This window comes from Peromyscus leucopus, chromosome 13, assembly GCF_004664715.2.
Source record: "Peromyscus leucopus breed LL Stock chromosome 13, UCI_PerLeu_2.1, whole genome shotgun sequence".
NCBI classification, from domain to species: domain Eukaryota; kingdom Metazoa; phylum Chordata; class Mammalia; order Rodentia; family Cricetidae; genus Peromyscus; species Peromyscus leucopus.
The window spans coordinates 61,804,621-61,827,063 of NC_051074.1; the positions used below are offsets into that span (position 1 = coordinate 61,804,621).

General features: G+C 41.1%; 1 long non-coding RNA gene across 1 annotated transcript; it reads right to left on the reverse strand.

Moving 5' to 3' along the window:
• Positions 1 to 3,021: 3,021 nt before the first annotated feature.
• Positions 3,022 to 22,045, reverse strand: LOC119088921. The gene is made up of 2 exons (XR_005092681.1): positions 21,436 to 22,045; positions 3,022 to 3,262 (listed from the first exon to the last, which is right to left on the reverse strand). It is a non-coding gene; the product is annotated as an uncharacterized LOC119088921 (long non-coding RNA).
• Positions 22,046 to 22,443: the final 398 nt, after the last annotated feature.

Genomic DNA, 22,443 nt, shown 5'->3' on the forward strand with positions numbered 1-22,443 from the left:
GTGGCCCCCTGGTGGGGCAAAGGGTATGGAGCTGGTGTGCTATAAATTATAGTGATTACAGCATGACAGCAGGCCCCCCGCTGAGGTCCGTAACTCCCTGCTATGAGAGCTTTCAAGGACATTCTGTTTCCTGAAGCTTTAGGAGCTCAAATGGCTTTTGCAACTCACCAGGCTTTTTTAACTTCCATAATTCTGACACTTGTTGGATGCATTTTATCTCCCAATCAATTTAATTAGGAGATGTCAGATTAAAAAATGATCTGCTGTTTCTGAAAGGCTCTTGAACTCCAAGACACATTTGCAAAGCCACTGTCTTTCGTTGTCTCTCATTCTATCCTTCCAGCACCCACTTTAGGCAGCATGAAGAGACAGGGCTTTGTGACACCAAATGCCAAAGAAAGAAAAGGGGGGCAGCGCAGAGACAGAGCAGGAAGCCGCGAGGCCGAGGCGTTATCGGAATCTCTGCGCGTCAGACGCAAACCTTTTAAAAAGCTATGATGGGAAAAACTATGCTCTGTTTTAGTTCTTGTCATTGTTACTTATCTCTGAGTTTTCCTTTTGTAAAAAGAAAGAGCCGCTTTTTAAGTGGCTCTGTGTATCAGAGATCAGAACTGCCAAAAGGTGAACGGAGGCACAGGATAAAACCCAAGCATACATGAAGAGAGGGACTTGGTTAAGTCCCTGGTCCCAACTCTGTCCTTACCCATTCATTTGAATGGACACAAAAGAAAAACCTCAGCTACCTAAGGAAGTACTTTCAGAGCTCCCAAGGTAAACTCTAAAATGAATGTTTCCATGAGGTCAGCTGTAAATGAAATTACTGTATTCTGAACAAATTCCCCTCCGAAATGGCAAGCAGAGAGGTCACTCTAGAAGAGGAGACAGGTTTGGATTTCACTTTCCAAGCTTTTTATGCCAGGTGGAGTGGCTGAGAGGGGGAGATTAGGAAAAGCTATTTGCAAAGACATCTTTCTCATACTATACTACATGGCTTTAAAATTTCAGGTAAAAAGTCTGTTTGGATAATGATTAATAGAAATGATTAGTAAGTAGAAGACCTTAAATCTATTAAATCAAACTGTATGGGGGGCAGTTATACATGATGCTAGAGGTTATTAAACTAATTTTAACTGCAGATATTACTATTGTATGTTGTATATTTATTAGAATTGCATTACTATTCTCCTCCTTGGTTTAAGAATAGCAAATTAGACATTCCAGTGGTGTTTAATTGTGCTATGTGTGTTGTCTCCATTGAGCCCATTCAAATCTGTCTTGGGTCCAATGAACTACTCCGGAAAGAGGCTGTGAGAACAGAGCTATATTAGGAACAACAAATTCAGTACAACGACAGCTTTGGCTAGCTATAAAGTGGTTTTCCAACTGTAAGATCTTCTACATTGAGTGCCTGGGACCCACACAGGATGCTAGCATGTACTTCTAATTTCAGAGTAAAGACTTGCTGCAAAGATGAACTGTAAGATCTCTGAAGCCAGGCAGTTTAGTCTACTGCTGACTGGTTCATTCTGTTATTGTGCTCTTTAGGCTAAATTAAAATCTCAGGATAAAATTTTTTTTTATAAATTGAGGAAATTAATCTTATTTCATTTTATTTAATGTTTTGAAACATGGGTGGAAGGAAATCTAAGAAAATGAGTAGGAGTCTGCCGGGGTTGACATTTGAGAAGTCTTGTCCGAGCACTGGGATACCCTGAGATGTTACGGCCAAAGCATGCTAATATTGTGTTGGCAGAGCATTCTAGCAGGAAGAGAATCCTAGGTGGAGCGTGATTTGCCTGGTTTTGCCCTGTGTTTCAGAATTGGTGGCATGTCCTCATGACTTCCTTGTCATAATCTAGTCCAGGAAACAAAGAGATCAAGGACTTCTACCACAGTGACAAAGGCTGGCCAAGCAGCAGTCGTGAGGGAGCAAAGCACGCTACTGAGTGCTCTGGATTGTGTTTACACTTCCTGAGAGAACTGTCCACCCTGGAAGTCATTCATCTAACAGGCAAATTTCAGGTTTCCCTCTCAATCTTTGAATCCCCAGATTGTGCCAACCTTCTGAAAGCAAGATTGCCTATTGTCCTGTGTCTCATTAAAGGTCCTGCAATCAGCAGGATGAGACTCGCTGACCATCATCATGTGCACTGGAAAGAGGAAAAAATAAACCAAGAGCCCATCCTAAGGAATCCCATCAAAAAAACCATTATAGTACCTTGTATACTTCTTCAGGATGAGCAAAGAAGTCTTTTCTCCCTGCCTTGTGAATGTCTTGATTTTATATAATAGCTTAGCTATAACTTTGATTGAAAAGACACCCCATCCTTTCGGTTTAATATAATAGCCATTAGTTCACCCATCTCTGCAAAGCACAGCAATGTAGAAACAAAGCAATTAATATTATGGTTTGTGCACGCGTGTGTGTGTGTGTGTGTGTGTGTGTGTGTGTGTGTGTGTGTTCATCTGTCGGGGGGATGTCCGTGTGCATGCCTGTGCGCATCCCTGCATGTGTACCTTTGGCCAGTCAGGCCTTGCAGTTCTTCAGGTGCTTGGCTGGTTCACATTGCTATGAATACCTCTTGAAAGTCAATTCCAACTCCCGAAACTGAAAAATTAATTGTTCAGCTCTGCAGAACTGAAACAACACATGAAGTTCAGCCTGCAAGTTCCATGGGAGTAAATACAAAAATTCAAGAAGGTTATGTCAGATTTTAACTTCCCTATCATTATTAATTTAATTTCCAGTCATTATGATAATACCAAGCATTTAGAATGCATTTGGTGTTTATGTAAATGAAATTACTTCTCAAAATTACAATTTCAAATTAATATGCTATTAAAAATGTCACCGGAAAGTGCTTTTATTATTTTGCCAGTGAAATAAACGTTCCCTGTTTCTTTTTTATAAATGAAATTTCAGCACTTTAAAAATCTTCCTTAGATTTTGAGAACTGTAATGTTTCTGTTTGAGAATTCTCCTTATGCTACATTAGTGCCATGTTCTTTGACAGCATAAAATATGCAAATATAGCCTTTTAATGGTGATTTTTCATTTTGTTGCTGTCATTTAACTCAGAAACAAGTGAGGCTGTTGCAACTTATCACTTACAACAGTGAAGTCACTGAATTGATGTTTATGTTCAGAGCAGAGCAGTTGACACAGAAACAAATATGTTTAAAATACCATCTGCGCCACGTTGGCTTCTTCCTCAGAGGATAATAGAGTTGTTGAAGTTCAGCCTTGGAGAGAAGCTCATACCTGTGGGGCAGAGAAGACACACTATCACGTCAGAAAAATGAGCAGCCGAGCCTTGCTCCATTTGGATACTGGTCACAGAAAAGAAGGGAAGGGATGGAAAGGGAGGGTGTGAAAACCACAGCTTCCTAGGAATCTCTCCATATCTGCACCCTGCTTTCTGGATCCCCATCTTCCAGACTGCCCATTTGGCTTCCTGCCCCCACTGTCCACCTCTCCTTGCAGCCTCTCTGTGTTACACGGCTTCTCCGTCTGTTGCTGGTTTCCAACCTGATGCTTAGGAACCCCCGGAACGCTGTATGCTGAATTGCGTGGGAGTGGTACCTTTCCTGGCTGTTGGAGCGGATAAAGGCGGGCAGCTGGGTGGGAGGAAAGTTGGATGGCAGAGCTTTGCTGCAGCCACATGTCATGCCTAGCAAGGCTGGCTCTCAGCGGGGGGCTGGTATCTGATCTGCAGAGTCGCTCGAACACAAGATACAGGAAGCTTGCTGCAGTGCTGAACAGAGGAAAATGTGAAGAGGGGATCTCCTGCTAATGGGTCAGTGGGCAGCATATTGTATTGAATGAGATCTTTCTCTTACCTTGACTGAGGTAAATTATCTGAGGCAATTCAATAAGCTCCACTCTGCTTTTCCTAATGCAGAGATACTCACATTCAAACCACATAGGTAGAGAAGAAACATTTCTTTGTGGTCTGCCCAACACAAACATTCTAATGTAGTTAATCAGCATTTGTAGACCTATTAGCAGGCAATGGTAATTATTGTAATCGTCAACATTAATGGGGCACCTGGTCCCTTATATGACTGGTGTTTTTGGTGCTTTACACGATTGCTCTGCTGAAAAAACGCCCAGTCGCCCTCAAAGGCACTCTGCCCAGTCACCCTGGCCCAAGGCCACTCCGCGTTTGGGAAGGCTGACCAATCTGGGTTGTATCTTCAGCCCCCTTGTAGCCTTTTAGCTCGTTAGTAAGCTCAGCTTACATGTATTTCACCTCGAGTAGAGTGCTGAGTGGAAAAACCAAGCATGGGTTGCATACTCTAGCTCTGCCCTGTCACAGCAAGCTGGCTGTGTCCTATTAAACCTTCTAACCAGTAACAGATACTCTATTGATCCCCTTTATGCCTAGACATGGTGAGTGTTCTCGGCCACAGTCCCTTACGGATCCCCTTCACGCTGCCTTTTCCTCTGAAAGAGTTCCCTTTACCAACCCTGCCTGGTCACTCCACCATACGGGCCGTCCACCCCACCAGATAGTGACCCTTTAGCGGGTGTGGAAATTATGCTTCAGAACTTGCCCCACATTGCAGACTGAGTAAACACATGGCCAAAGTAGAAAATCATTTTTCTAACTCAGTACAACTCTCCTGCATGCCTAGGCTGATCAAGTCTAACTTCATAGTAAGTGTGATGGCCTCCTGTCTCTTGTCCTCACCACCATGAAACCCAAACTCTTTCTTAGACTATTGCAGCTCTTTCATAGCAAGAGGATTTGCATAGTTTCAAATAACAAAATAATTTAAGTTTCACATGCAACAAAAAGACAGGGAATCTAGCAACACTGTGGTGGGCAGCGTTAAGAAGCCTCGTGATTCCTCCTTCCTGCTATTAATGCCGGGTGTCAGCCTGCCCTTAACTGTTGGTTACACATATTGATTTCTAATGAATAAAACATGTCAAGACTGAGTTTAAAAACTGTGGCCATGCATCACTTTCTCTGAGGAAAGTCTCTGGCCATAGTCACAAGCCAACGCTATGAAATAATAGCTCATGAAGCAAGAACTGAGGCCTCTCAATAGCCACAGCAGTTAGCTCAGACATAGCTCCTTCTCCCACCGGCCCTTTGGATAACTGCAGTTCCAACCTATATAGCGACAGTCACTGTGGCAAACATGAAGCTAGACCCTCACAAAGAAGTAATTTGAAGGTTCTTGACCCACAGAAATTATGAGTTCATCAATAGTTTCACCCACTAGATATTAGAATAATATAGTAGATGTCAACAGGGAGCTTACACTGAATTGCGCTCCGCCATTCAGTGCAGAGGAACAGAATCTTAACGGTGAATCCTCTGGATGGATTCTGAGCTCTAGGAGTCTGATAAGAAAGTTGGGGTGTGAAAATAATCAACACCTACTTTGTCCCAGACATGTGCTGCTGCTCATCTACAGTCCACTCACTCTCAAAGCCGCAGCTGGGACGGCGAAACCCCCACCTTCCCCCAGGCCTCGCTAACTCAGCTGACTGCTACACCAGTTGTATGTTCAATTCCCATAAACTACATAAAGAAATCTTTTAAGGAGATCTTGTCATTGCATAAGGCTAAAACCATTCAATTTCAAAAATCTGAGAAAAGGTTTAATGAAAACTTAAGAAAGTAAGAGAGTCAGAGCAGTCAACAGCAGGCAGTGGTTGAATGTCTGACTCTACCAGAAACCCAACGAGGGCCACCAGTTTCCTTTCTGTGGTCTATTGTTCTTATATTACATTTTCTTCAGAGAAATCCAACGGATTAAACTTGAGTTGACTTCCCTCTCATTGAGCAATCAGCTGGAGGGGCAGACAGAGGAGGGTAGTATCATGTAGTGAAAAGTACATGGACATATAGATTCCAAAGGGATAGCAAGGCCACCAGTCCAGTCACTGTAGTTTCCTTAAGGACTGCCTGCCTCCATATTGTCGCCTCGAATTTTTCCTAACAGTCAGGGTTACGGTTTCCTATCAAGTAAGCAAGACTCATTATTTAATCAAAAGCACCTGGTTCTGATAACTCACCAATGTGTCCACAATGTGTGCATCAGGCACTTTATATCCCTATAAAATTAGATGTAGCTCAAATTCTAATTGGTCTTAATAATAAAAACCTGGAGTCAGATATAAGGGTAAATGCTGAAAAATCAGAGAATTAAAGGAGCCAGCCACTAGAGAGACTTCTTACCTCTAGGAATCCTCAAACCAAAAAGGGGTTGAGCTCCTGTCTCTGCCCCACCTTATCACGTCCTCTCTCCACTTCCCTAGTGCTGGGATCAAAGGTGTGTGTCTCTTAAGTACTGGTTCTCTTTCTCTTTTAAACTGGATCAATCTCATGTAGCTCAGGGTGGCCTTGAACGCCTGATCTTCCTGCTTCCTCCTCCCAAGTGCTGGGATTAAATGTGTGTGCCAGCACTGCCTGGCCTCTATGGTTAACTAGTGGCTAGCTCCGCCCTCTAATCTCCAGGCAAGCTTTATTTGTTAGTGCACAAACAAAATCTCACCACAGTCACATCTGAGATTGACTTAGACAGTCTGGACTTTCCCTTTGTTATGATAATTACTTATGACTCTCAAAGTTGAGCTAAGCTCTAAAATGTATCACTTAGACATCTTGCTTTTACTTGAGAATATTTACTGCCCCATGCTCTGCTCATGGAACACTCATGGTTCATAACCTTTCTGCTTGTGAGAAAAGTTATCTGGGGGTGTTTTCTGACGCTGAAGGGAGAGTGCAACTTTCCCTTTAAGAAGAGTCTTATCCTTCTGTAACCAGTGTTTTGCACATAGTGCATGGCTGCCAGATAGGAAGTTATGACATCCTAGTACCATTCATACCAAAGAACAGGACTGAAGAAGCCTTAAACATGCCTTGGCAGGGACTCAATGCTTTTTAATTCAGTGATTATGAAACACAAATGGCGAACCTGCATTTGTTTAAATGTGTTCAGCAGCCTCCTGAAGTTGTGCTAAGTGGGTATGCACTGTTATTATCCTTTGCTCCACATTTGATAAATACCTCAGGAGCTTTTTAAATTATAAAATAAGAAGGTCTGGGGATATAGCTCAGTTGGCAGAACACGCCTGCATGAGACTTTGAGCTCAGCCCTCAGCACTGGAAAGGAAGAACCAAAGGAAGGAAGAAAGGATGGAAGGATGGAAGGAAGGAAGGAGAAAAGCTGGCAATTGAAGTCAACGTGACAATTTTTTGAATGCATGAAAACCATCTGAGAAAGTTGTTCTGAAGAAAGTTCTGTCCCCTACTTCCATTTCTTCAGTTACAGTTGAGACACAATAGGCTTGGGAATTTAAATATTTAATAAGCACCCCAGGTGATTCTGATCAAGGACATTTGTCTCTCCACCTGGTACAATATCCTGGTAAAAAACTGAAATCAGTTCAGAATCTAAACCAGTCTGTTCTAACTGAATAAGCACAAACCCTCCTAACTCACATGAACCCATCACATCATCAAGTCATTGTGCCAACCAAAGGGAGTCACCTCTGACCTGTGGCTTACAGTGAGGGATAAAGGTGGGTCACCCAAAAGTTCAAAGAAGCAATGGGCCCTCAGGAGGCTAAAAGGTCAGCTTAAGCGTGAGCACCCCTCAGCCTGGGTGTCTAGGGAATCTTTAAAATACAGACTAGAAAGGTCAGAAACAGCCGACAGGGGGAAATGTTCTAAATGCTGGTAAATGAAGTGATAAAACGTTTTGTTTGAACAAACAGTTACCACTTAAAATGCCTTCAGAAGCAACCCATAATAGCAAATGGGTTCCAATGCTACGACTTTGGTAGCTTTGAGGATGATCAAACAACTCCCCTGAAGATCTGCAGCCCTGTCACCAGCCCTGGGTGTCAGGCACGATTGAACCTTTACCGTGCTCTTGACAGAGGTGGGCCTCTGAGATGTTGTGGTTATCCAGCATCAAGTACATTCTGTTCTTCCACAGCTACAAATACAGGCACTTCACATTAAAACCGCAAAACCCTGCAGTTAGTTCAACTAAACGAGGTTACTCACAAACACCCTGGAAATGAGGAGCTTCCAATGGCTGTGTAGGTCTCAAAGACGATGGCAGAGAATACTAAAACACTCTTCGAAAAGTCTCATTGGATCTAGCAGAATCATGCTTCCAAGGAGTCTGTATGCTGATCACTGAATGTCTCTTACAGATCCAAGGCTCTGTAACCCAGTGACATCATGTTTAGGGAGAAGACACTTATTGGAGGAAACCAGAGCAGCAACGTCTTACTGCATTTGTCTCTGAATTTTTTCCTAACCATCTCTGAGTTTTCCCTAACCATCTCCGTAATCCCTAATACACCACTGGAATGGCTATAAAAGTAATACAGGAGAAAACAAACTTCAGGTGACTCTTCAAAGAGGAAGGAACAGAATCTTACCCTTCTAACCCTTAGTAGAATATTCTCTATTAAAAGTCAAGCGTAAAACGATAGATAAAACACTCAAGGGACACCCTAATATTACTGACTGTAATTTGAATAGAAAATGAAGCATGCAACAATACAGGTAGCAAAATAATATTTACTGTCTATAGGAAGCTCATCTCATAGAGGAACTCAACATATCAGAACCCTTTGTGTGAAGTACGGGGTGAGAGAAGCTAATGAATCAGTAACTACAGTATCCTCTCTGGTCGCTGTGTAAGGTAGAGATAAAATGTTCAGGTCATGTGCACTGTGTCCCTACCTATGTGCAGTCTCTTGCAAAACAAAAAGACAAGTCACAGGCTTCCACTACAACCAAGAACAGTTGCTGGAAAATGTCATTAATCTCTACCTCCACACTCTTCTAGATAGCCCCACCCCACCCCCAACAAATGTGGCTTCTGAAGCCTGTGGAGGAATAAACAAAAATATGTGTATTCAACCAGCAAAGAATTTTACCCAAGCCTTGAACTGTGAGTACTTTCAAGTTAAAGTAACTTCACAAGCCTTATAATTCTGTTATTCTTTAAGGAGTTCCGATTAAGTTTTAAATGCTTCAGAGATTAAAAGGGTATATTAATGTTATTAGAGATTTGAGATAAAATGCCATGCCTTGCAGGGTATCTTTGCATTTAATGAAAACATTTTCATCACATTTCTAGTCTATTATGCCAGATCTTCATTTCAGAAGTTGTAAGATAATCTTATTTTAATTAGAAGAGATATAGCAAGTATATTAGAGTAATACAGTTAAATATATTCATCAACTTCTTGTCAGTTAAAATGCCTCCTCCAGAGTTTGTTATGCCAATGTGCTGTCACAGGTGTGAGTAGAATTATGCATGTAAATTCAAAATGACTTCTAGGGAGACTTAAATGAAGAGATTATTATTTTCTAAGGAGCCCTTATATAACTATATATAAACCCATGTAAGAGCGGCTCTGTCCAAAACAATATCCACTGTCAAATACAGCAATTAGTATTTGTGATGTGTCTAGTTTGGAATAAAATATTATTTAACTTTTGCTATTTGGATTGAATAAAACATACTATTAAAGTCATTCTCACCGGCTGCTTTTTACTTTTTTTTATATATGGCAGCCAGGATATTTTTAACTTGATGTATAAGGTATATGGCATTTCTATTAGACACTGAGTGATGTCCTAAGTTATTTATCCAATATGTAAGATCAAACTTTGATTATCTGTAGTGTATTAGTAATAAACAGAAATTGTAAATTATAAGTTAGCTATGTCTAGCTTTCCCCCAAATCCAACTCGTTTTCCCCACTGATCCATTAGTTAAATGAGAGAACAGAAAGCTTTCCTACGCTGTAGCCCATGAGGCAGGTCTGTAGAAAGGAACTGCTCAGAGCCTCCCAAAGAAGACATGGATCATAGGCTTCCCATGAGTGGGTTGTGAAATGAAGTCAAAAGTATTCTGTTAGGGAATCAATCTTTCACATCAACTACACTCTTGACCTAGACATCCCAGAGTGGGGAGTTACATCGTGTGTGTTTACAATCTTAAAAGAGGGGGAAAAAGTGTTAGTGAAGGTTCATACATAGATAAGCAAAAGTTGTTTTTTAAATAAACAAGCATCCCTAGAAAACTTGTGCAGTAAAACTTGCGAGCTAGGAAGAGTGTGTGTAGCACAAAGCTGAGAGAACATAAATAAAATAATGTGAATGCCAAGCCAATGATGGAATGATGCTACACAGACGTCTCTAAGGTAAAATTTGCTATTGTCAAAGAAAGGAAATGCAGAGCGGTGCAGAATCAAACTGAAAACAAACAGCCCGTGAGGAAATCAACAGAGTCCCTCAGAAGGAACACCAAGGCAGAAGACACAAACCCCTTTAACTACAACAGAGCCAGAAATCCAACTAGAAAATTCTAAGGTCACTCGGGGACGCAAAGGTGATGATGAATCCATGAATTTTGTGCTTCAGTCTTCACTGAAGACTTCAGAAGACTCCCGCATCCGTCTTTTGTTAAAAGACACAGGTCACAGGTGTTAGAACAAACAGCAGAAAATACCTCGTTTCCCAGGCCTAACCAACAGACTACATGTAAATAAAAATCTCCAGGACTAGATGGCATCCAACCAAGACTTCTAACAGAGCTCCAGCGTGAAATAAGGAACTGTTAACAAACATGTACCTCTTGTTAACCACTGAGCACAGTCTGCCCGCAGGATTCAGGCTCGGGATTGTGGGAAGAAATTTTCCTCAGTCAGACGTTTTTTAAGTTAAAAGTCTACTTTTTAAGTTTTATGTAAATTTTTTTGGTTTCATTATATAACACAGATTAGCTTCAGGCTTTCTATGTATCCCAGGCTAGTTTTAAACCCACACTCTCCTTCTATGGCCTCAGAATTTTGAGTGCTAAGATTACAGGCATGCAACATCATGCCTGACTAAATAAATTTTATTTTTAATGACAGATAACAAAGAATGTACATATGGGATTCCATGTGATGCTGCAATACATATGTACATTGTGTTACGTTCAAATTGGTTTAAATATATGTACCTTAGAATTTGTCTGTATTAGAAGCATACAAATCCTTTCTTCTAGTTTTTTTAAATGTACAATGTTTTATAATTACTGTCATCACCATCATTATTCTAGCCCCTTTACTGTGCAATAGTACATCAAAGCTTCTTATTCATAACTAACTATAACTTAATGCCCATTGGTCAACCATTACCCTAATCCAACGTGCGCATTCTCAACTTCTGGTAACCACCATCCTACATTCAACTTCTGTGAGAGTCACATGTCTGTATTCTGCCTATGAATGATGTCATACAGGACTTGTCTGTCTGTATCTGGCTTGTTTCGCTTGACAGGATAATGCCGGTTTCTACTCGTGCTGTCTCAAATGACAAGATTAGTCACAGTAATCAAGTGGGATCCCTGCCAGGGATGTAAGGAAGGATGGGTTCACAAAATCAGTGAACATGATGCAGCAGATCAAGATAATGAAACACAAAAAGTAAATAAATAAAAGCCTGATCACCTGAGTAGATGCAGGAAAAGGCATCTGAGGAACTCCGGCATCCCTGCCAGGTAAATACATTGGACAAGTTAGATCCAAAGTGAGTACACTTTAACAGAACAAAGCCCTATACAAGACAGCAATTCCCGTAATAATGAATGGAGGAAAGCTAAAAGCTATCTCTAAAATATTAAGATATTTTAATGAAAGATATTAAGTTACCAACTTTGACTCTTTTTTTTAAAAATTGCACCGGAAGTTCTCACCAGAGCGATGAGAGAAGAAAAAAAAAAAAATAAAGAACGTCAATATCGGAAAACAAAGTGTCACCGCTTGCGAAGGACACTATCTTATAACCAGAAACCCTCGGGCTGGAGAGATGGCGAGGAAGGGACAATGTTACCTCAGCCTGAGGACCAAGACTGGACCCCCGCCTGGCTCCCAAGGTGGAAAGAGAGCGACACTTGAGAGCTGTATTCTGACCTCTACACATGTGCTATGACACACATGTACCCCACACATGTGAGTCACAAAATAAATATTATTATCATTATGACTGTAATAATAAAAACCTCAAAGACTCTACAAAAAGCTTGTTGGAATCAATAAATGAATTCAGTAAAGTTTCAAAGAATGAAATCAATATGCAAAAAAACATGTTCTATGCCGATAATGAATTATCTGAGGTAGAATTCGAAGCACTATGCCTATACTAGCTACAAAAAAGTATACAAATAATTTTAGCAAAGGATAAAAACTATAAAATATTGATTACAAAAATAAAAGAGGACACAAAAAATGGAAAGGCACCTTGTGTTCACAGGTTCAGAGAAACAACATTGTTAAGTGTCCTCACTACCAACAGGAATCCACAGGTTCAAATGAGAAACCCACCAAAATACCGGTACTGTTGTTCACAGACATAGAAAAAAAATCCTAAAATGTTTATGAACCAAATTATTTTAAAAAAATAAACACAAAGAGCATATCAGGAGGAATTATATTATCTGGGTTCAAAATATACAAAATGAGAATTGAGGACCAGTAGAACAGAAGACGAAAAACCCACGCATTTACAGAAAACTGATTTCCAATGAAGATACTGAAAAGACACAATGGTGAAAGAATATTTTCAAGGAATGATGTTGGGAAATTATATACTCACATGCAAAAGAATGTGTGTGTGCAAGAAATAAAATCAGACCCTGAAAAAGAAATAATCTACACCCCATGTTTATTCTGTACTCTGCACATACCCAAAAAATTGGAAACAAGCTAAGTATCTGTCAACTGATGAATTGATAAAGAAAAGATGGTGGGTCTGTTTGCCCATGGACTACCATTCCACCAGTGTGATTTCTAATCTTCGTTAGGTGAAGGTGTCTGCATCAGGATTAAAGATGAAATACTTAGGACGTTAGGGTTTTGCAGTCTTGGCTAAGTGGAGACCCTTTCCAGTGGCTTGGGAAATGTGACCCCAATACTAAGAAACACTGAAAATTGTGGAGATGTTTTTAAAGAGTTTTTTATTTTAAAATTTCTATTGTTGAACAAATATCCACAAATTACATGATATGCAAGATTTGATTTAAAATACTCAGTAATAAAAGAATTAGGAAAGGTGATAGATGTAACAAAAGAGAAAGCAGTTTTTCATAAAATTTGTACACAATAATTTATTATCCCCTCATTTTAGCTTTTATGTACTTGAACATTGATATAATAAGAATAAATATTCATCAAGGAAAACATATGGAAAAGTAAAAGCAATGAAATAAAAACATCTTCACAAAGTCCACACTGATAGCTTATACCGCATACACACCACACACTCACTCACACAAAGAGTAGTTTTCAGTGGCAAAGAGATTTTCTCACAGAAAGGGAAGAGTCCTGTGAACTCAACAAAGGGTACGTGAGAATTTTTCTGGATGACAAAGTGCTAATAGCAGTCCCTGATGAGGCAGAGTTATCTATAATCTTTTGAAAAAGACCAAATGGAAAAATGGAGTGTGAGTGAGCGAAACTTATTTCTGTAATGAAGTGCCCAAACTTACAGGCTGAAATGCTGCCCCAACGCCCTTTCCAATCCTACATATGTGGGGAGAACAATGCTATATGATCTTTAGTGTGTTTGCAGAGTGAAACAATTACTCAATATGGAAAGATATACACAAGATATGAATTTTTTTTTTTTTTTTGGTTTTTCGAGACAGGGTTTCTCTGTGTAGCTGTGCGCCTTTCCTGGAACTCACTTGGTAGTCCAGGCTGGCCTCAAACTCACAGAGATCCGCCTGGCTCTGCCTCCCATGTGCTGGGATTAAAGGCGTGCGCCACCACCGCCCGGCCAAGATATGAATTTTTTTTAATAACTTAATTCTATAAAAAAGAGTTTAAAAATAATTCCAATCCATTCATCCTGACAGTGGGTGTGTTTCACTGCTGTGGCCAAAGAGAAAGCCAGAGCTCACTCCACTGGAGAAAGTTTTCTAGAAATATCACATTTCCGAATCATTCCAATGCAGCAAAATATTTTCTGGCTACCACAACTGGATGGTGACTTAAGCAGGCAGGGCAGAAGCTAGACAACAACATATTCCATCACTAAGTGGTTGAGTATATTATCAAAAAAAAAAAAAAAAACAGCTCAAACAATTAAAACTTCTCAATTTAAAAACATAAAGCCCGAGAGATGTAGTATAATAAATACTTATGGAATAAAAGCATTAAAGTAGATGAATGGCTTTATTCTGTTTCCCAGAGCTAAGGACTGTTCCTTGAAATAGGTCCGTTTCAGACACCCAACAAACATAATTAGTAAGATTTACTCCAAGTTACTGGTGATCAGTGACCAGTACTTAGAAAGCATATCGGGGCTTTTGTAAACAAGTTAAGACGTGCACAGAATAAAAATAGCTATGGCCTCTTTTGGTGCCGTCTCTGGGCTGAGCAGTAGACCGCATGGAGAACCACATGAGCTTTATTGGATTAATTTTATCTTTAATGCGTTGATGCCACTCTTTTTCTTCCTTATAATTTAACATTAACTGTAATGAGACCAATCGTTCAGTTACATAATTCAATATCACAAACCATGGCCTAACTATGAGGAGACTCAGACAAGAGCTTGTGTACAAAAACATGCCCATCAAAAATGGCAAACATTTACATTATGATTTGCTATATGATCTCCATGTGGAGTCTAAATCAGCAATGATTAGAAAATTAGCATTTGTGAGTTGCTTTTCTCAGTTTTTGCTTAAAAGTTTTGGTAATTTCATAAGTGTTATCCGACTAAACCCTATTCATCCTGAAATATACATTATATTTCTACAAAAATTATTATTTCTGTGTGCCGAAGTATTTTCTTCTAAGCCCCAAGAAAGCTAAATAACAGATAGATAAGTCATTTCCTCAAATAACCAAGAGCGGTTACATTATCCTCAAGGACACTCACCTAAAATTGAGTTTAGATGACTGCGGGAACGCTGTCTATCAAGGTGCCTGCCTATCTGTCCTCACTGGAGATGACCACAGCACTTCGGACTCCATGCTGGTTCCCACTGAAGTTGAACACCACCCCTCCCCCAAAGGTCGAGTTTCCACGCTGGACATCTGAACGGACCCTGGCTCCGTCCCCTTCAGCGACACCTACTCATCAGGGCGTTGCATCTTAGACACCTGCAACTTTGGGCTTTGAATTTATAAGCCATGAACTTAAAAGTGAAATTAAAGTGAATATCCTCGTTTTCCCGGAGCAGATATGAGTGCTGGCTTTACTTCCTGCCCCACAGCACACGCGGGAAGGCTCTTAGGCGCTGTAGCCGCTCACAACATGGCCAGCTTGCCACAGTGGACCGGCGTCTGCTGCAGGCTCGGTCTCTACGCTGCAGGCTAGATCTTAGGTAAACAGCAAAAACACAAATGCCTCGGGGTTATGACCAATATTAACCCTTGTCTAAAACTGTTTCCACGTGTGGTGTTTTAAGAAGAAACTATCCATTAAAATGCCTAATTAGCTACAGTGTTAATAGAGGTGAATTCTGCTGAATGATTTTATTGCTGATTTTATTCTACTTCCTTTAATATAGATTAATTTATTAAAAACCAGGAAAAGCATCAAAAATACTTTGAATGATCACCACAAATTCCCATTAATATAATCTGGAAGTAAAATTTAAAGAAGACAATATCTCATTGGAGAAAAAAAAAAACCTTTTCAGGTTTTGTGTTTTATATAATGACTTCTGATTTTCTCTAAATTAGAAAATGGAATTCACTTCCATTTACACAGAATTTTTGAATTAAAATCCTTTATAAGAAAAGCAGACTACAAAGACTCCTGAGGCTCCAGCTTCATCTCTGATGAGGATGTGTCATCACCACCTATCCCCTCTTCTGTCTGAGGGAAGCAGACGTGGAGACAGGCTCTTCACACACAGTACCATTATTTCAGCATTCGAGTGACTGATGTACTCTGAGTCACAAAAGGGACTGACATTTTAGAGTAAAATGCCACAGAATTTCGAAAGAGAACTTTGAGAGTTCTTGGGGCCCACACACACATATAGTGGCTAGGGATGTCTATTTATTTGTACATACAAATGTGCATCCCAAGGAACTAAGTAGGAATTTCATTTTTACCTCCTTCGTTTTGAGGAATTGCAATTAGTTGGCCCCTAAATAGCAGATACAGACTCAGCAGAAGGACCCAGGAATTATATCACACATTGTTTATGGCTGAGTGAGCTTGCAGGGAGCTGGTATGTGCTGAGCACAGAGCTATTTGTCATGAAGCCATCAATCAAATTCAGTTGATAATAGAAATCCCTAAATAAATGAATTACAGAAATCAATGAGTCTGCTATTCTTTCAGAGTTTAAAATCACTGAAAAATTTACCATGGATTTAGGAGGCAATTAAATAGTGGGGCATCAATATTCCCTTATTCATTTCTCAGCTCATTCAGCCCTAACAGCTCCGTTTAGCAGATATCCAAAGTGATTGCTAACAGCGGCCTCTGCAGACTCTGGGGTTATCACAAGAATTAAGGTAGAGGAGGCAATATGTGAGAAGGAAAGTGGCCTGATCACAGAATAAAACAGAATTCCTTCGGACCGATCCAATCATAATTACAAGTGTGGACCTAAATCTCATTTGCATATTATAACAGTTAGGAAGGCCAGATGGGAATTAAACTCAAAACCCCAGAGGTAACCAAAAACTCTCAAATTTTCCTCTAAATTTCACTGTTTTGCCCTCACCTCACTCAAAGTAACAACTACTTTGTTGTGTCTCATCTTCATTTTTTTTTTTCCGGTCCCTTCCAAAGTTATCATTATCAGTGCTTAAAACTTCCAGATAATGCTCAGTAAAAATACAAAGTAAATACATAAATAAACTCAATAAAATACCTAAATAAAATGGGGTTGGTTCGATGCCATCTGTAGATATGAATAAGTGGCAAATATTGTGCCGAAAGGGAGTGTGGGTACCTATGCAACAATCAAGCTTAGTCCTTCAGTGTTAATAACACTATTGCATAATACCGTGCCGGCGCTGGGTGACGGCTGCCTATGATGTGCCCGCCACTGTGTTCGGCATTGGAAACAAAGATGAATAAATCACAAGCAATGCTCCCTCATCTGGTGGAAAGGAGAAAACGGTCATTGCATGTAACATGAAAGTGTGCTTTTGCAGAAGACACAAGTATCAGAAGATTATTAAGGGGGGCTGGACAGGTGGCTCAGAGGTTAAGAGCACTGGCTGCTCTTCCAGAGGACCTGGGTTCAATTCTCACAATTGTCTGTAACCCCAGGTCCAGGGGACCCGTCACCCTCACCTCACACAGTCATACATGCAGGCAAAACACCAATGCACATAAAATAAATAAACCTTAAAAAAAGAATATTATTAAGATTTGGGGGTGAAGAAGCCAAAGGAGACTCAGGAGATTATAAATAGATATCCATGGCTTAAATGCTTTTGAAGAATAAACCAATTTGAAGCAATAATTCTACTGATGGCTGTAGCATGATGGCTGTAGAGTGGAGAATGGCCTACTGCATTGGAAACTGTGAACCTTTTGGCATGACTGATATGGAACGGGGACAGTGCTGAGGTCCCCACACCCTAGGTGCACATTCTGTCCATCTACCTGCAGCATGTGGGCTCTTTATAGAGTTCTGTGTGTTGGGGTTCCATGACATTTGCAGTCTGGGCAAATTTAAGGTCTAATTTATAATCCAGTATCCACGGAAAACTGCCATTCTTGGTCATGAACACACACGTTGCACGACTGACTTCCATCTCTGCACTACTGCATCCACTCGCCTTGCTTGCACTCACTTAAAGGAAAACTGGCCTGAAGAAGCGACTGCAGTTCTTCGGAAACGCAATTGCTAAAGCACCTTGTGCTGCAAACAGCAGCTGGTTCTTCCCTGTTCCCTTGCTGCTCTCTGTCATCCTCCTCCACTCTCGTCAAAGGCAGTTTTGAGTATGTACCAAAACATGCAGTGTGGTCTATACGAATACCCTTTGATTATAGGGACTGTGTTGTCTTTATAACCAGCCCTAGGTAGCTGGCAGAAAGACTTGCCTGCAAATGATTGATGAACAGAACAATCAATCAATCAGCTCATTTGATTGTGTCTCTGATGGCAAATGGAAGCATAAGCTGTACACCCAGCCAGCTGAAGCAAAGGAAAATATCGTACATTGTCTGCAATGTTAATGATCTAAGAGACTGAAACATATAAGAATTCATAAACATCATTCTTTGCAGAAGTCTAACAGAAATAAAATGATGACAAGGTGATACAAATTTCAAAAACTGCAGTTTATTGCCTAAGCAATAGAGAAAATGCATTTTCTCACCTAAGAGGCCTAGAGTTTCAGAGTTTAATAATTCAGTCCTTCAAAAATGACTGGGCTGCGACTGCGGTTTTCACAAGCATCACACACCCAAGTCCCACTCCAAGGCTACACTGGAGATCAGAGCTCACACTAGTCCTGATTCCCTCTAATCTCTTTAGTCATAACTGTATCAGTAGGGCTGGAATTAACATAATAGTACAGCTATAAGCTGGTCAAGACCCACCATGCAGTGTGGCTAGGGAGGGTCCCAGCTTCCTTCAGGAGCTTGACTGAAGCAATGACCTTGAGGCAGGGGGCTGGTGGTTCAGAGACACCGCAAGATTCGCTATGAAATGAGTAACAGCATCGTTCACAATGGTCAATGACTGGTTTATTTTTATCACACTGGTTCAAATAAACAACACATCAAATGCATTTTCTACAAACAACCTCACAACTGTATTTACTTTAAGAAAAAAATACATGAACAAGAAAATAAACAAAATCAGGCAGTGGTGGTACACATCTTTAATCCTAGCACTCAGGAGGCAGAGGCGGGCAGATCTCTATGAGTTTGAGGCCAGCCTGTTATACAGTGTGAGTTCCAAGACAGCTAGGATTACACAATGAAATTTTGTATTGAAAAACAAAAAACAAGAAAACAAACAAAAGGAAAAAACTTAAAATAATAATATCACAAATCACATTAAGTGCAATGCCGTTTTAATGAAAAAATATGATGTTCCACTATTGTGGATTTTTTGCAAAATGATTACTAGAATTTCTCTGCTGCATCAAACGCAGTGAGTCCAACTTGCTAATGTATTTCCTCTTTCTATCTCTGTCTGTCTCTGTCTCTCTCTCCGTGTGTGTGTGTGTGTGTGTGTGTGTGTGTGTGTGTGTGTGTAACACAGAGATTGATTTCAGGTGTCTTTCCCTATTTCTCTCTCTCCTTTATTTGGGGAATTACAGGCTTATGCTGTCACATGAGCTTTTCACACAGACGCTGTGGACCTGAATTCAGGTCCTCTTGTTTTCTGGGCAAGCACTTTCCCAAGTGAGCCATTTTTCCCAGCCCTCCGTGTGATCTTATTTAATACAGGGAAACCAGCCCGAGATTGATTTCAACTCCTAGCCTCAAAACTATATTTGCTGTGTTTGCACTGTCCTTCAACAGAGACATGTAGGCTTTCACCAAGTCTTTGAGGGTAAGCCTAGTTAATTTGTTAACTTATTCCAAAGTTATTTTCATGGGCAGAATAATCTAGCTCCAACCAAAAGTTAATACAGTTTTTGAAAAACATTTAAGGCCTGTCCCACATTTAGTGTTAATAACTTGTTGAAAATGTATTTTAAAAAATAATTTTATAGCCAGGCTGTGGTGGCGCACGCCTTTAATCCCAGCACTCGGGAGGCAGAGCCAGGTGGATCGCTGTGAGTTTGAGGCCAGCCTGGGCTACCAAGTGAGTCCCAGGAAAGGCGCAAAGCTACACAGAGAAACCCTGTCTCGAAAAACAAAACAAAACAAAAAAATTTATTATTTTTAAATGTTGGGTGCACAATATGTGCATATGAGAAAAACTGAAGACTCACAGGCCGGAAATGTCCGAGTCCTCTGGAACAGCCAGTCATGGAAGCTTCAAACCCAGCTCAAATGCCCTGCAAGAACAGTGTAACCACTGGACATCTCTCCCCACCACACACTGCAGAGTTTGAAAGTTTACTAACACAAACCATTTCAAACTGTACATTTTCAAATTAATCTCAAACTAAATTGAAGCTTATATCCATTAAGCATACCCTTTAAAGAGTGGATATTGGGCATAACAATTACCAGTGGTTGCCTAGCAACCAGGGTATCTGCACTTACAGTAAGTTTGTCCCAAACACTCACATAAGATCAGTGATGAATAACTACCCACTTAAAAGCTTTATTTACAAGACAGGTAGTACTTTTTCTGGTATTAATGATTCTGATTTTGCTGTTCACAGGAGATAAATTTCAGTGAAAGGATTGGGAAGGTGATACCATGGTCATCAAACTGCCAAGCACTTTTGACAAGCAGCCCTAAGATTGATGCCTGGTTATCAAAGCAATGATAAGCCAATCATTGTCCACCATGGCTTATATTATGTTAATGTCAGGTAACTATCTCAAGCTTTAAAAATGCCACGTGTAAAGTATAGCTTGCCTCCATATATTATAATTCTCAACAGAGTGTAAGATTATCTTATGAGTGCCTTGGGGCAATCCCAAGACTATCCTCTTCTCTAAAATGCCTCAGGTAGGCCCCACAGTCACCAAGTGTCACCTTTCATCCCAGCTTCCCCTGCCGGGGTACATTATAACCAATAACCTTTCTAATTCTGTAAGCACTGTGTCCGCACATTTGCATCGCTGGAGTCCCTGGTGCCACGATTGCCAAGGAGCACTCAGAAGCACTGCGGCTGGCCCCTGCCAACTGTGCTTGGCTGCCCAGCCCCTTCTGGGCTCCCAAAGCTGGCAAGCTACTATGCTAATAGAATTCATTAGCCCGGGCTTTGACAGACAGTTAAAACAGGACTCCACATCAGCACTCCGGCACTGCAAAGCCATTATGCCATTTCAGGAGGCGCAGCTAATTCCAAGAAGATGATGACAGGTTTGCAATCAGGGAACATTAGAGTTTAGGGCAGTGGAGAGGCTGAACACGCTAGGCAGGCAATACTGCCAGCGACCGTGATTTGATTTCTGGCATCGCCGGTGGGCCTGGCAAAGAAAAACGGAGGTAATGAGATAGACCGAGAGACCAGGCAGTGGGACTGGCCTTTGAAGTAATTATTCTCTGGGGTAACAAGGGACAAGATGAAAAAGCTTTCAGGGACAGGCAGTGGACACCCATGGGACCCAGTTTCCATTACAGCGTGACACTCCGCTAAGCAACTCTCTCCACTTGGGAAAGCAGAGTACTAAATAGTCTGTCAGGACGGGGGTGGGGGGAGACACAGGGAAAGTTTGTGACGGAAATGAAGCTGTAGAGAGACACAGCAAGGCAAGGCCATCAGAAGCCTGCAAGAGAGCAGCGATCAGGAGGGGTCTTTCGGAATCTCCGATGGGAGCCGTGCTCACTCACCTGGCTGGCGTCCACTAATCTCCACATTCAATACTATGAGGGAAAGGACAGCGGAGAGAAAAAGGACCCAACAGAGCCACAGGCGTCCCAGGAGCAGTAAAATCCCTCAAGACGCTGACAAAACAGATAAACCCTCAGCATGGCCCCTCTGGGGCGCTTGGCTCTGTCCAGCTGAGGACCTAAGCAGCATGATGGAGGAAGCACTTTCTGGAACCGTGAGACTTTCTGAACATAATCAAGCTCACCCAGCCATCCTTTATGGAGGAACAGACCCAGAGCTCCGGCTGAACCAGAAATGAGTCATTTCTCATTTTGTGATAAATACTTCTGAATCAACTTGGAGGTCACTGGCTAAACAAACTGGAAGCGTGACTGTCGCGAGACAGCGGAGTTTCTTCTTCTTGTCGTCTAACTGAGAGCTTGCCCCGTGCTGTGTGCTCTTCCTCTTGACAAGGGAAAAGTTTCCCCAGCATGAACACTGACACTGAGAACATGCACAAATTATGTCACCTTTGACCTTGGCTTAAGAAATGGGACCTGAGGCAATATTAGACTCTCTCTCTCTCTCTCTCTCTCTCTCTCTCTCTCTCTCTCTCTCTCTCGTAAATGTACACACACATGTACACAGGACCCAGAGATGCTGTGTATTTCAATGGTGTGCTTTCATTTGTGCAGATAACAACGCCCAGTATAGTTATCAGCTGTATGTGCCGTGTGTTTTCTCCAAAGTCACCACATCTCCTTCCTTGCTTTCATATTGGAGAACGGCATCTCCACCAGAGCTGTCATTCATATTCTTCAGCAGAGTAACTTTGTTATTCCTATAATTTCAACTGTTTCTGCCATGGGAACACAGTCCGCTATGAATTTCAGGCCCACATGTTCACTTGGCCTGTTGGAGAGCATTAATGATGGACACTGAACTGGCAGGCGATATGCTTTGACTCACAGCCACCAATTCAAATCCCACTTGGCCAGAACTCCTCCTCCCGCCACCCCGTTCCCATG